The following is a 14,445-nucleotide window of genomic DNA, read 5'->3' on the forward strand; positions in this document are numbered from 1 at the left end:
TGTGTGTTTTGGGGGGTGGGATGTGGGAGGCTATCCTTTCTATGACGACAGAGGAATAACAGACACATAATTCAGCAGAGTTACCTACAGGGGGAACACAGGGAATAAGTCAGGGAGGTAGGCACAGGTGCTTCAAGAGTAGCGATAATGTAGGTTTCTTTAGGTGGGTGGCAGATACATATATGTTCACTTTGTTAATATTCTTTGCTTTTTGTATAAAAGAATTATATATACTATATATTCAAAATTTTCCCAATTTTAAATATTAAAAAAGGGGTCCTTGTTCTTGAAAACTGTGGAAAGCAATGATGGAAGGCAGAAAGGGGAGACAGGCATAATGTGGCCAGAAGAGCAAAAGAGTTGCTTCTACCCTGAGAAAGTACAGCAGCCAAATGATGTAAAACTGCTACATTAGCATTTCAGCTAGCTTATAAGGGATGGAACTTTAGCATAAGTTGATTGATTTAAGTAACCATCAGAGGAAATTAAACAAAAGAGGAGTATTTAAAAATACATGATTGCATGCTCTTGTGGAAAATGCCAGTGTAGCATCTGAACCTGGTGTCCAAACTCTCTGCTCTGCCACCTACTGGCTTATTGAACCTGTGCAATTCCTTCACCTGCTGGGCTTCAGTTTCCTTATGTTGGAAGAAAGAGTGATAATATCTGTCACATGAGGTTCCGTGGGTCAAATGAGAAAAGCGAAGTACATGACACACATAAGATACAAAACAAATTCAAGGCCAATCTGACGACAAAGTTGAATCAGATCTAATTAGAGTGTAGATCAGGGAATGCTATTTAAAAAGGGACTGACAAACTCTAGGGCTTTACTAGGGTCTCACAGACAGACAACATTTATACAAATGGCCCTTACCTTGAAGAAGATGACTTAATATTTATAATGTCTCTTAAGAAAAACAAAGTTAAATTCTTATTTCTCACTTTCCTCCCATGACAAGAAATATCTAAAGAACCACAGCTCATTAAAGTGCCCCACATATGCACTTTTCAGTTGAAAAATCAGATCCTAAAGTGCTATGAAGTTAAATTTAAAAAGACATATGGGCTCTTTACTGTCATATGCAATGTTTTAAAAAATTATGATAAATTTATCAACACTGCAAGTCAAGCAGTTCAACACTGTTATATTGTAGCACACAATATGCATTAAAATGTACGAGAATTTTGATGTATCAGTACTGAGAGTAAAATAAAGTCTAAGTATAGATGGCTCTCAAATACAATTATTTCTCAACATTACTGTGAAGTCAGCTTTTATTTTTTTTTTTTTTTTTTTTTTTTTTTTTTTTTTTTGCGGTATGCGGGCCTCTCACTGTTGTGGCCTCCCCCGTTGCGGAGCACAGGCTCCGGATGCGCAGGCCCAGCGGCCATGGCTCACGGGCCCAGCCGCTCCGCGGCATATGGGATCCTCCCAGACCGGGGCACGAACCCATATCCCCTGCATCGGCAGGCGGACTCTCAACCACTGCGCCACCAGGGAGGCCCCCGAAGTCAGCTTTTAAATGGTATTATCCAAAACATAATAATTGTATTACCCAAAATCTACATGAGTGTAATCAACATTTGTACCAGACAACAAAATTTTAAGTCTTTAAGTTAATCACTCACAAATTGTTACTAGTAGACTGAGCACTTTTTCCCCCACCAAAAAACATACAGTATTTCGTAAGGTTGGTTGTTTCCCACAGGCCACAAAACTCTTAACATTTCCTCCTTAAGTTCTCCTATCAGAATTTTTGCCAAATAATTCTTTTCTCATTATACCTGTATTTTTTATTGTTGTGCTACATAAGCATACATCTATTTTTTGTAACTGTACTATTTTATCTGTCATCTATGATCAATATGCCTTTTACTAAATTAATCTTTAAAAGCTTTTCTTGGTTACAATACACAAATCCTACTGGTTGCAAAGTTAAAAAGCAATTATAAACTAAATTTACCAATGTGAGAAAGATAGGTTTATGGGGAAATCAAGCGAAAAAACTGGAGGCAAAACAGAAAATACCCCAATATCTACTCTTACTCTCAACATCACAGTTGCAGTCAAGTGCAATCCCCCATCATTTTTACCTCAGGCTAAATAAAATGTTTTATACAAATATGAAGATCAAAAAATGAACTTCTAAACGTATCCTATTAGAGTATGTAAATTAGTGTGCTCTTTGCAAAACCAAGCATAGATTCTAATGCTACTTCACCAGCCCCACTCAAAAATTATATCTAAATATTAAATACAAATAGTGAAACTGCTATGAACTCAAAATTAAGAAGAGGCGTTATATCAATGAAACTGTATACTGGAATACAACTTTCTATATACACAATAATGGACTTACCTAAATTTGAAGAAAAAAAGATTATTTGATGAGCATGTTATTAGTCCCAGTTCAAAATAGGGTAATACTAAATTTAAAATGTATTTTAAGGTTTCTGGCACCAATACAATCACATGACACTTGAGTTCTTTATGTTGTATTTGACAACTCAAAAATAATTTTTCCATTTGAAGGGCAGGAGTGAACTAAAGACAGGACTTCGGTTAAGCTTTAGCTCAGAGTTGAGTTATTCTGAGCATATTAAATCTAAAGAAATAACAGCATTTGAAGAAGTAGGTCACCGGTCACCTAGGATATATCAAGAGAACTCAAATAGTAAGTCAATTCATAAGAAGCTCTCTGCCTTTTCTTTTCAAAACCATCAAACTCTCTGAAGTTGAGAATCCCGCACTAAAGTTTCCCCATTTCAGGGTCTCTTTTTACAGAACAAAAAGCCCTCATAACTTTTATTACAGCTTATCCATTGTTAGGATTAAAATATTAGTAATAATTCAAACATCTCCCAAAATATTGAGAATTTTTTAGTAATGCCACCCTGCCTTTCAACCATTATAAAAGACCATGATGGGCTAAAAATAACTATATTAGACACTTCTTCAGGATAAAAGCAAACATATTAACATTAGCACTATTTGCTTTTTAATTAGCAAATTCTAAACTAACCAATTCTAGAACTAAAACAACATGCTCTTTCAATGGCAAAGAATGAAAACAGTTTCCTTAAATTTGAGAAGCTGATCTGGAAAGCAAGCATAATGGGATTACACTGTCATACAAATTCTTGACAAAGAACAGCCAACACAGTAGTTCTGAATTAAACAGTGCTATACTTAGAATTATGCTGGGTCCCTTGTAAATCCTTAAGAAATATATCCATAGAGAATAATAACTTTACCATCACCTACTGTGTGATCTTGGCTAGGATGCTTAACCTCTCTGGGCCTCAAGTCTTCATGCCTAAAGATGGGTATAATAACAGTACCTACTTCATGGGGCTGCTACAAGGAGTAAATGAGATAAATAATGCAAAGTTCTTAGAACTGTATCTAGCACATGATAAAAGCTTAATATATGTTAGCTATTCAGGTGGACACTTTCTAACAGATTTCAAAATTCTAAAAGACACTTGATCCTCCATACAAATTTCAGGAACAGTAAATAAGAGTATTTGTAAAAACATGACCAGGGATGAGCGTAGAGCTAAAGCAGTGCCTGAAGCATAGCTAAAAAATATCTTTCAACTGAATTAAAGTATAATGAAGCTAGAGTAAATATTAAGTATAACTTGTGGAAAATATGTTTGGTAATATAAGTTATATTACTAAAATCATATTACATTGTTCATTAAATAATGAAGTGATACATTACCTATGGTTTTAATGGAAAAGAGTGAATTCTGCTCAAACATACCTTTGCTAAATACAGGTGTGTGTGTGCATGTATGTGTGTATGTTACTGTTACCCAGAGGACTTAGAGTCATAAAAAATGGGTTTATGTACGCTTCAGACAAAATTTAAATATCAGTTTCTGGTACTTACTAAGATTAGCATTTCTTGCAGCTCAAATATTCATTTTTTTGTGATACTGAATGTGATTCTCAAAATTTTCATCTTATAAACTCTAATGTTCTAAAATATCTATCCAGTGCCCACCTTCCAAATAATAACTTATTTTCCCTTTAAAGGTCACATATTTCCATTCAGAAGAGAAGACGCTAACAGGTAGTTTGGGCAGGGAAAGAATTAATAAATGCTGTCAGTAGTCTATGAGCCCATTTGTATTTGGCATATGTGTTTAATACATTGAGGATTTGAATGAACTGATATATCAACAAGTAAATGAGGTATGAATGGGTGAAGAAATTTGGAAAATGAAGCACAGGCTTGTCTAAAAAGTTATTCGTTGCTCTAAAATTGTACAGTTCGAGTTTCTGAGACATTTAAAGAAATCCCTTTAAATTCTCGAGAGTATGGGCTCCTCTTCTTTTTCTTTCTCTCTCCATTCAGCCCCTCTCTTGACCTATCCACTTAACTCTACACCTCCAACCATGGCTACCTTGAGAAACACTGTCTTTGGAAAATCTTACTCTGAAATTCTAAGTCGATTACCAATAGGACACTGGAAGGTACATAGTCACTAGAACAGGAGCCACAGTCTCTTTTGTGAAATGGCTTTGGGAAGCAGTTGTTGATGCTGTGACTTCTGCAAGAATTCCGAGTTATTTTAAGGTAAGACACAGACTGAAAATACTCCAATTCAAACCAACACTGCGCAAAAGGACCCATCCCTGAGTGCCCACAAGTGTGAGGCAAAATGCCCACACTCAATAAATATTGAAACCTGGTCTCCTAAAGCTCTTAATTCGTTCATTCAGCAAATATTTACAAGGTCCATGCTTTGTACTAGTCACTACCTGTACAGAGTGGAGTTTCAGTGGTAAATAACCAACAGTCCTTGAATTATATTCAGGAACAATTAAAAAGTGTGGTAAGAGGGACACCATTGATGATTTGAAAGACGGTTTCACACCAGAATCCACGACTTCTGCATTCTGAAGAAGCCAGAGTGTTTAGTATCTGTCTCCTCCATTTCACTAAGATCACCAGTAGCAGGTTAGCAGCATCTAACCCAGCAAATGGCACACAATAGAGACTCAAAGTTCGTCAAACATTTGGGAAGACTGGCGCTATAAAGAGATTCAAGTATAACGTCAGAGGTGTACACTCCTTCAACATCATGGTGGCCATCACCATCACTCACATTTACTGAGCATTTCCCGACACTGTTCTACCACTTCACATATATCTTATTGCATCTTCCAAGGTTCCTAACAAATAAAAATAAGAGAAAACAGGACAGGACCATAGCATGTCTACATTTCAGCCTTACTGGTATCAGAAGTGGCAAGATTTATTTTGACATAGGTGATTAAAGATAATTGATAGAAGCTTAGCACTAAACAGATCATTTGCAGGGAAAATACCACTATTAATAGTTATTATACCTCCCTGGTGTATAAATTTTATTTTCTATTTCCTACATTTTCTCTAAATAGTAATTACTTTAAAAATCTGAAAGCAAGTAAGCAGGCTTTAGGGATTTTACTAATGAGGAAACCAGGTGTAAGAAGGCAGGAGCCAGAGATGGCAGGAAGAGTAACCCTTTAGCACTGGTCCACAGTCAGGGGCAGAGGTCTGCCGGCCAGGTAACAGTTGATTGATTAAAGGTAAGTAGACTGGGGACCAGCATTAATTAAACTAAAAACTCCAGGATGTATTTTAATTGTTAATATGAGTAAGTTACACAGCTACAGGGCATCAGTCTTGAAGGAAGGTTTCTTGGTGGTCTGGTTGCCACCCACAGAAACTGTGCTTCATACCCTCTAGGTAGGTAGTGATCGTGGAGGTGTTCTATGTATTATAATAAGCAGGGGGGCAAAGAGATTTAAATAAAAAGCATCACCCCATGACTACTCCAATTAATACTTTAATTCTCTAATTTCTCCTTCCAACTTAGCAGACTGCACATGAAAAGCTGAACTTGTTAATAAAGTAGGAATGTGTCTGAACGGCCGAGACTCTGCTGGATGGCCAAGATCCTTGAAGACCTTAGGTCAAAGACCCAAGAAACTATCTCTATTTTTTTTTATTCTTTTTTTTTTTTTTGTGGTACACGGGCCTCTCACTGTTGTGGCCTCTCCCGTTGCAGAGCACAGGCTCCGGACATGCAGGCTCAGCGGCCATGGCTCATGGGCCCAGCCAATCCACGGCACGTGGGATCCTCCCGGACCGGGGCATGAACCCGTGTCCCCTGCATTGGCAGGCGGACTCTCAACCACTGCGCCACCCGGGAAGCCCAAGAAGCTCTATATTTTTAACTTGGCAGGTTACTATGGAAAGATGGTGATGTCATTAAGCACCTGAAGCACAAAACTATGAATTCTTTAAGTAATGTGGCAATTTATTGTGCAACAGAAAATAGAACATAAAGCCCTTGTTCGAACTTTCTAAATGACTGTTTTTCTTGACGTGGCCTGAAGTTTCAGGGGTTTTCATCAACACCTGTTTTTTGCATGAATTTCTCCTTTCAAGCCCTCAGCAGGTATCTAACCACTAATCCACATTAGGTTATTTACACAAATAGATCATTTTTAGCTCTTGGGTTCTGTAATAGCACCTACAAATGTTCTTTTAAAACCTTTTCAAGAGGAATGAGGTGCAGCTAGGTGGTGGTGGAAGCTGTGGGCCTCCAAGTGCCCTAACTAAATTTCTGGGCACCTTCCTCATTTCCGCTGTTAAAGACTGAAGGATGATTGCGACAGCAAAGTCGGTATCCTGCTGGGGTAAGGAGATGAACACATCAGCTTAGTCTGTGGGGTTTTCCCTCAATGCGCTCCCTCACCAACAGCTCTTTACTTCAGAAATTTAACTCAATTAAACATTAGGGAATGAGACATTCATAACAGAGGAACTAGTTTCCTCCTCTGAAGAATGAAATGATTGGGCTTCCCTGGTGGCGCAGTGGTTGAGAGTCCGCCTGCCGATGCAGGGGACACGGGTTTGTGCCCTGGTCTGGGAAGATCCCACATGCCGCGGAGCGGCTGGGCCTGTGAGCCATGACAGCTGAGCTTGCGCGTCCGGAGCCCGTGCTCCGCAATGGGAGAGGCCGCAACAGTGAGAGGCCCGTGTACCGCAAAAAAAAAAAAAAAAAAAAAAAAAAAAAGAATGAAATGATTGATCCAGATAATCTTTAATGTTCCTTAGGGTTCTGAGTCTGAAAGAACAATAACATTCTGAATCAATAGTTTATGTACCTTAAGAGAAAATTTTAAATGTTAAAAAAAACCCTCATGGGTAAACTAAAAAGACAAATGACAAACTGGGAAAAACATATGCAAACTATATCGTAAAAAAGAGGTTTGTTTATAGGATACAGAACACTTCTAGGAGAAGTGGGCTAGAAATAAAGTCTTAACTATATGAAAAGATGCTCAACCACACGCTTAGTAAGAGGAATGAAAATTACAAGTAGACCAAGATTCCAATTTTCACTTCTAAAATGAGCAAAAATCTAAATGTTCAACAAAAATGAGCAAAAATCTGAAAATTCAACAAAATCTAAACAACACATCCTGTTGGCAAGGCTGCAGGGACAGGCACTCTCACATAGTGCTGGTGGAAATGCAAAATGATACACCTATGGAGGGAGATTTAATAATATGTAACAAAATCATATATGTATTTACCTTTTGACTCATGAATCCCAGTTCCAAGAATCTCTCCCAAAGATTCAGGCAAATATATATGTATGTGTATGTATGTATGTATGTATGTATGTATGTATGTATGTATGTATGTATGTGTGTGTGTGTGTGTGTGTGTGTGTCTACACATATATACATACAAAGTAGAAGGAATTGTATTAGCAAAAAAGAGGAAATAACACAGATGCCCATCAATAGGGAAATGATTGAAAATACTACAGTACATTCATATAATAGAGTACTACGCAGCTGTAGAAAGGAATGTGGACCATCTTTAGTTAGTCAATGATCTTCAAGAAAAACTGTTACATAAAAAGAGGTTAAATAAAGTATATATATTAGGATGTGACTTATCAAAGAAATTGGAAGGGGATATGAATGAGTACTTATTTTTATTTTATTTATTTGTGTGTGTGTGTGTGTGGGGTGGGGGTACACGGGCCTCTCACTGCTGTGGCCTTTCCCGCTGTGGAGCACAGGCTCCGGACATGCAGGCTCAGCGGCCATGGCTCATGGGCCCAGCCAATCCACGGCACGTGGGATCCTCCCGGACCGGGGCACGAACCCGTGTCCCCTGCATCGGCAGGCGGACTCTCAACCACTGTGCCACCAGGGAAGCCCGAGTACTTATTTTTTTTTTTTTTTTTTTTTTTTTTTTTTTTTTTTTTTGCGTTACGCGGGCCTCTCACTGTTGTGGCCTCTCCTGTTATGGAGCACAGGCTCCGGACGCGCAGGCTCAGCGGCCATGGCTCACGGGCCCAGCTGCTCCGCGGCATGTGGGATCTTCCCGGACCGGGGCACAAACCCGTGTCCCCTGCATCGGCAGGCGGACTCTCAACCACTGCGCCACCAGGGAAGCCCTGAGTACTTATTTTTAAAAACAACTGAAAGATAAACCAAAAACTTTTTTTAAAAAGAGGCTTACTTACAGAAGGAAGGTGAAACACAGGGTGGGTAATAGGTCAGTAATGGAGACCAGATTTCTCTGAATATTCCTTGTTTTGTAAATTTGACTTGGGAAATATGTAATGCATGTTGGAGCTGGCTTGTACTAGCTCTTGGTAAAGGTTCAGGTGTTTTGTGAGCTGGTTGTCTTTACCCTTGTAGCTTGCAATTGGCCATGGTGGGAGTATCTACACCATTGATTACAGCACACAGACCTCCCTAACCCCCAAGAAACATTTATCAGCACACTACAGGAACTTTAGGAAATTATCAAACAAAATTAAATTAAAAAAGAGCATTCCTAAAAATTGAAAGCAAAACAAAACAAACCTAACAGTGAATTGACTGGGTAGCATTACTACATTGAAATGAGCCATTTCAAGGGACCGTAAGGCACAGTGATTTGACTATACAGCTATAGTGGAAATACCAAAATAATTAAAAAATAATCCTAAACCTTTTTCAATATTGTGGTGTGAAAGTTGGTATTGTCATTCTAAGAAGTCAGAGTGTTAAGGAATAAAAAGCAAATAAATAACTACATTACTGTCATGAGAATGAGATTTTTAGTGTAGTACTAAGGAGCTAGAGATACAGGTTGGAGGTCACTAAGAAAACACCCTGTGGTCCTCAATCTGAATTAGATGTATTAGTATGAAGTTATGATGTCTTATATTTAATTAACATTACATGAATGAATCCCCTAGCTCTCTCCACTGAAAAAGCCCAGAAACAATCATCAAACCAGGAACAATGCAAACCCTTAGGACCCAGGCACCCAGATTGTGGTCTCCAACTTCTATTTCCCACAAAAGGAACCAAGACTCCCCAATTACAGTTCTGGGTCAGGGAAAGTACAAAATATTGGAAGGAAAGAAGCTATAAAAGACTCCTTGATCACACCAAAAGGATTCAGAAGCCAACATGAAGAGGTTCCTGCTGACCAGAGATGGAGGAAAAATCTGAGCAATAATAAGAATAACTGCCATGGACTGAAAAACATAAAATACATTTAAATCCATGAGTTTATAATGATATTCAAACACCTCACTGTGCCACCTCTGGAGAATGCAAGGAAATAAGCTTATTGTTTTATACACTGGTAAAGGTATCTATCCTGCCTTTTCTATACAAACTGTACTTCAGGGTAACCAAATAGTTGGGGTATTTTTCTTTACAGAAGTATGCTAGCTAATAAGCAAAGGAGCAATGATAGAATTAGGTTACCTAGGCAATGATCATTCCTAGTAATATCACAAAGAGAAACAACGAGCAATAAAAGGTCTCCTGATTGAAATACACCATACCACTGTCTATAAAGTATTATTGGCCAAAAAGTATTTGTGTGTGTGTGTCTCAAACCTGAATCAGATTAAACCTCTAGATCTAACTACCAATTTACAGGAAAAACAGGATACAGAGAAGCATGTTAAGTGACAACAAAATCCACATTATAGGAAACTGTACAGGAAAGATGACCCAGTTTCTCAACAAATAAGCTGTAAAGGGAGAAAAGAGACATGGATAAGAAACCTACATTAACAGGGACATATCAATTAGGGGAAATTCATGAATTTAAGTTGAACAAACAATAAACAATCAGTAAAAAAGTATGAATATGTATGTATGCTACACATGTGCTTGTGTATCTCTACATATGTTTGTGAGTATATATGTGTATATATATGTGTGTATATATGTGTGTGTATATACACTTACGTGTGTGTGTGTACACACATAATTGGGGAAATCTGAAGTGAACTAAAGCATCTGATAAAATTAAGAAATAACTAATTTTTTATGTTTGATGAAGATACTATTTTAAAGAAAAAAAACTTACCTTCTGGAGAAATATACTGAAATTTCACAGGTAAATTGGTACAATATATGGGATTTAAAAATATGGGGGGTGATGAATGGAAGAAGGATTGAGTGACAGTGACTTGAGATTAGTTTAAGTTGGGTAGTGGGCACAAAGGCATTCACTGTAACCATTCTCTCTACTTCTATGGATAAGACTAAATTTTTCTATAGTAAAGTTAAAAACCATATGAACAAAAACAACAAAAATTACGTATCTAATATTAACAAGCTGGTAATAGAACACTGATAGCAGACGAAGACATTCCAACTTAGAAGTCCCTCATGATCACCTGAGAAGCTTTTTCTAAATATCGTCTCTGAACCACCATGATCTTAATGAACCCCAAAGACAGAAGGAACTGTGTCATGTACCCCAGGACTGCGCAAAGAAGGTTGAGAACCACTGTTTAAACACTGTGGGGGGGGGGGGCGGCTGTACATCATTCATCCAGTTTTTTTATCTCCATGCCTGACATGTAGAAGGTACGCAAGAAATATTTGGTGAATTAATGATACCCTGGGAAGTGAAAATGAACATGTGAGCTTAATAGCAGCTAAATGCTAGATGTGCAAAAAACACTGATATTTGGGCCTCCCTGGTGGCGCAGTGGTTGAGAGTCCGCCTGCCGATGCAGGGGATACGGGTTCGTGCCCCGGTCTGGGAGGATCCCATATGCCGCGGAGCGGCTGGGCCCGTGAGCCATGGCCGCTGGGCCTGCGCATCCGGAGCCTGTGCTCCGCAACGGGGGAGGCCACAACAGTGAGAGGCCCGCATACCGCAAAAAAAAACAAAAAACAAACAAAAAAAAAAACCCACTGATATTTGATATTAAAAAACCACTTAGGTTACTGAGCTTAAACAGCATGACTTTCTGTTCTTTAAGTAGAATGGGTTTTCATCATAAAGCCACAGACTAGTCACTTCCAACAGCTACAAGTAAACTCTTAGAATAAAAATAGTTTTAAATACACAATTGGGTGGAGTGAGGCTAGCAAATATTCTGATTCTACAATCTGTTTTGGACAAGACAGTGTTTCTTATGTGACTAACAAAGCAAACAGCAGTCAGATTCCTTGTGCTGAAATAAGTACACTATTTGCAAAAAGGGTTGAGCATCCAAGGCTTATTCAATAAAGACACCACATTTTCCAACGTTAAATGGGAATATAGAATGACAAATACCCACATATATTTACATACTCCCAAAAGAAGGCATATGACCACTTGGTATGGATTTTGTCTCATAATTACTAAATGAAGCCAAGCCCGCTGTCTCACTCCAGGAAACAGCAAAATACCTCAAGCACAAGAATAATCTAATTTTAAAGCTGGGAGGAGTTTAGAAACCTAATACAACCTTTTCATTGTGTTGATGAAAAAACAGACACCTAGAGAGGTTAAGGTGAAAAGTTCTGGAAATAGAGTAACCACAGAGGAACGCTTGGTCTACACAGGTGCACAGAATGAAGGGCCAAGAATTAATCTTTGAACTTTCACATGAGTGATGTCTAACAGGGTAACAGTCTTGATTACAAACAAATAAGTGTATGCGTGTGTCACCATATATGCACACACAAATACTAGAATATGCACTTCTAATAAATACTTTTAAAACAAGTTCTACAGCCTAGTATTCAAGGGCATCCATAATGTTACCTCACCTACTTTTTCAAAATCTTTTCCAAATGAACCATAGTAGATGGAAGGCAGCCACTTCTCTCACTTATCTTTGTGGTCTCTTACAAATGTAGTAGAGTAATAGTGTAATTACAAAAGCTATTGCATAGATCATTTTCAATGATGAAAGAATGATGAGAATATACAGAATGGATAAACAAGTTCTTACTGTATAGCACAGGGAACCATATTCATCATCTTGTGATAAACCATAATGGAAAAGAATATTAAAAAAGAATGTATATATGTGTATAACTGAATCACTTTGCTGTAAAGCAGAAATTAACACAACACTGGAAATCAACTATACTTCAATAAAAAAAGAATGATTAGAAAATAAAATCTTTCCAATTCTTCTGTAAATCTGAACTGATATAAAAGCCATATTTCATATATATCTGTGAATATTATACAGAGACATATAGGACATTGTAAATTTTTAAATATGGCAACCAATAAAAGGTTTAAAAGTGAGAGAAGAAAGGAAGTGAGATGAGTTATCCGCTTACATTTCTACAAGGTGCTATACAAGTCTTAGTTCAAAATATATACAGAAAATTATATGCAGGGGAGGAGGAAGGGAACAAAAAGAACAAACCTTATTTCACTTACTGGTCAAACATTCAATTATTTCAATTATTGATCAATCCTGAATCCATACCACTTCAATTCTGCAGAGATTTTTAAAAAACATGTATCTATACTTATTATGGAATTTTCCTTCTCACCTACTTTACATGTACAGTTGATGTGATTTAGCTCCACAATGATGAAATTTAGTAAGAATCAGAATTTGGCCTCTCAACTTCCTGTTATTGGACTTTTCAGGATCCTAAAAACTGATTTAAAGAGTCTCCTAACATTGTTAAAGAGAATACTAACCACTGAAAATTACAATGATAACATTTACTTTCATCTTTGGGGGAAAAAACGTTTCTAATTGGGCTGATTTAAGATCCCTGAACGAAATTGTAAGGTAAACCAATAATACTTTTAAAAAGCCAAAATCAAAGTCTGAAGATTATTTTTCTTATGAAATGAATACAGCAACCTTATTTAAATGGACATGATATGACCTTATCAAGTTAAGGGTTTTTGTAATCTCCACTGCAACTCTAAAGTAAAACCCAAAATTAAGCAATAAAATCTGAAGCCATTTACTGAACACAGTATAGTGTTGTAAACAATGAATTTAAATCCTTCAGGGTGCAATACAGCAGCTTCCCACTAGCTATCTATTTTACACATGGTAGTGTATATATGTCAATGCTACTCTCTCAATTCATCCCACCCTCCCCTTCCCCCCATGTCTACAAGTCCACTCAGCTTGGTGCTCTGTGATGACCTAGAGGGGTGGGATGGGTGTGGGGGGGAAGGGAGGCTCAAGAGGGAGGGGATATATGTATACATATAGCTGATTCACTTTGTTCTACAGCAGAAACTAACACAACATTGTAAAGCAATTATACTCCAATAAAAAAAAAGTCACACACTCAGAATAATAAATAAATTCTTCAGGGTAATTATTGCTAACTCTACTATCAAATTCATGGATATCTTGCCTCTGTCTAAAAAATTTTAAATAGTATGCAAACACTGAAACATTTATATGCTAACATTTAATATTTCTCTTATTAATGGCTGAGAACTTATATTAAAATTCTGAAATACAGGACCGCATATCTACATTTTCACTATTGTGTTTCTCTCAAGCCTAAAAATAAGAATTGGAGTAAGCTATTTTCATAAAAATTTAGAAACATTCACGGACACATTAATGGCTTCATGTAATAACCGAAGTAAATTTAGATGATGGTTTAAATCCACACTCCCCTCCAAAAGACTTCTTCCCCTACTTTATATACTACCAAGTATTTTCAACCAACTAACACAAGAATGTGCTTTCTAAAAATATAAAGGGGATAGGACCATCCCATTATGAACTAACCTAAACATCTGAGTAATAACTTCTAAAATAAAATCACAGAAAAAGATGGTGCATGGTTAAAACTATTAATATATATTTAAGACAAAGAGTTTATTTTTCAATAAGAAAACAAGGAAAAAGAGAGCCCAACCTGATCTTGTATGCCTGCCCAACAGAACTTTCCACCATAACTTGTGCTTTTCACCTCTGGGGCAGGGGGAGGAGCTTAAACTCTGGGTAACCTCATGTAGTAAGGGAAAAGCAGTATAAATACTGCAGGACAGCTCACCCGGGCACAGAGGAAGGCACAGAGAGCTGGTAAGAAACCAATTCCAGGAACTTCCAGCATCCAGGTAAGTCTATGACTGGTGGACTTCCATGTTAGCTTATTTGGAAACAAGCTTC

At 37.5% G+C, this 14,445-nt stretch overlaps 1 protein-coding gene across 3 annotated transcripts in view; it reads right to left on the bottom strand.

Moving 5' to 3' along the window:
- Positions 1-14,445, bottom strand: part of NT5DC1 (5'-nucleotidase domain containing 1) — a 126,696-nt gene that overhangs the window by 88,331 nt on the left and 23,920 nt on the right. The window lies entirely within an intron of this gene.

Source organism: Mesoplodon mirus, assembly GCF_964341445.2.
Source record: "Mesoplodon mirus genome assembly, chromosome: 10".
Lineage (NCBI taxonomy): Eukaryota > Metazoa > Chordata > Mammalia > Artiodactyla > Ziphiidae > Mesoplodon > Mesoplodon mirus.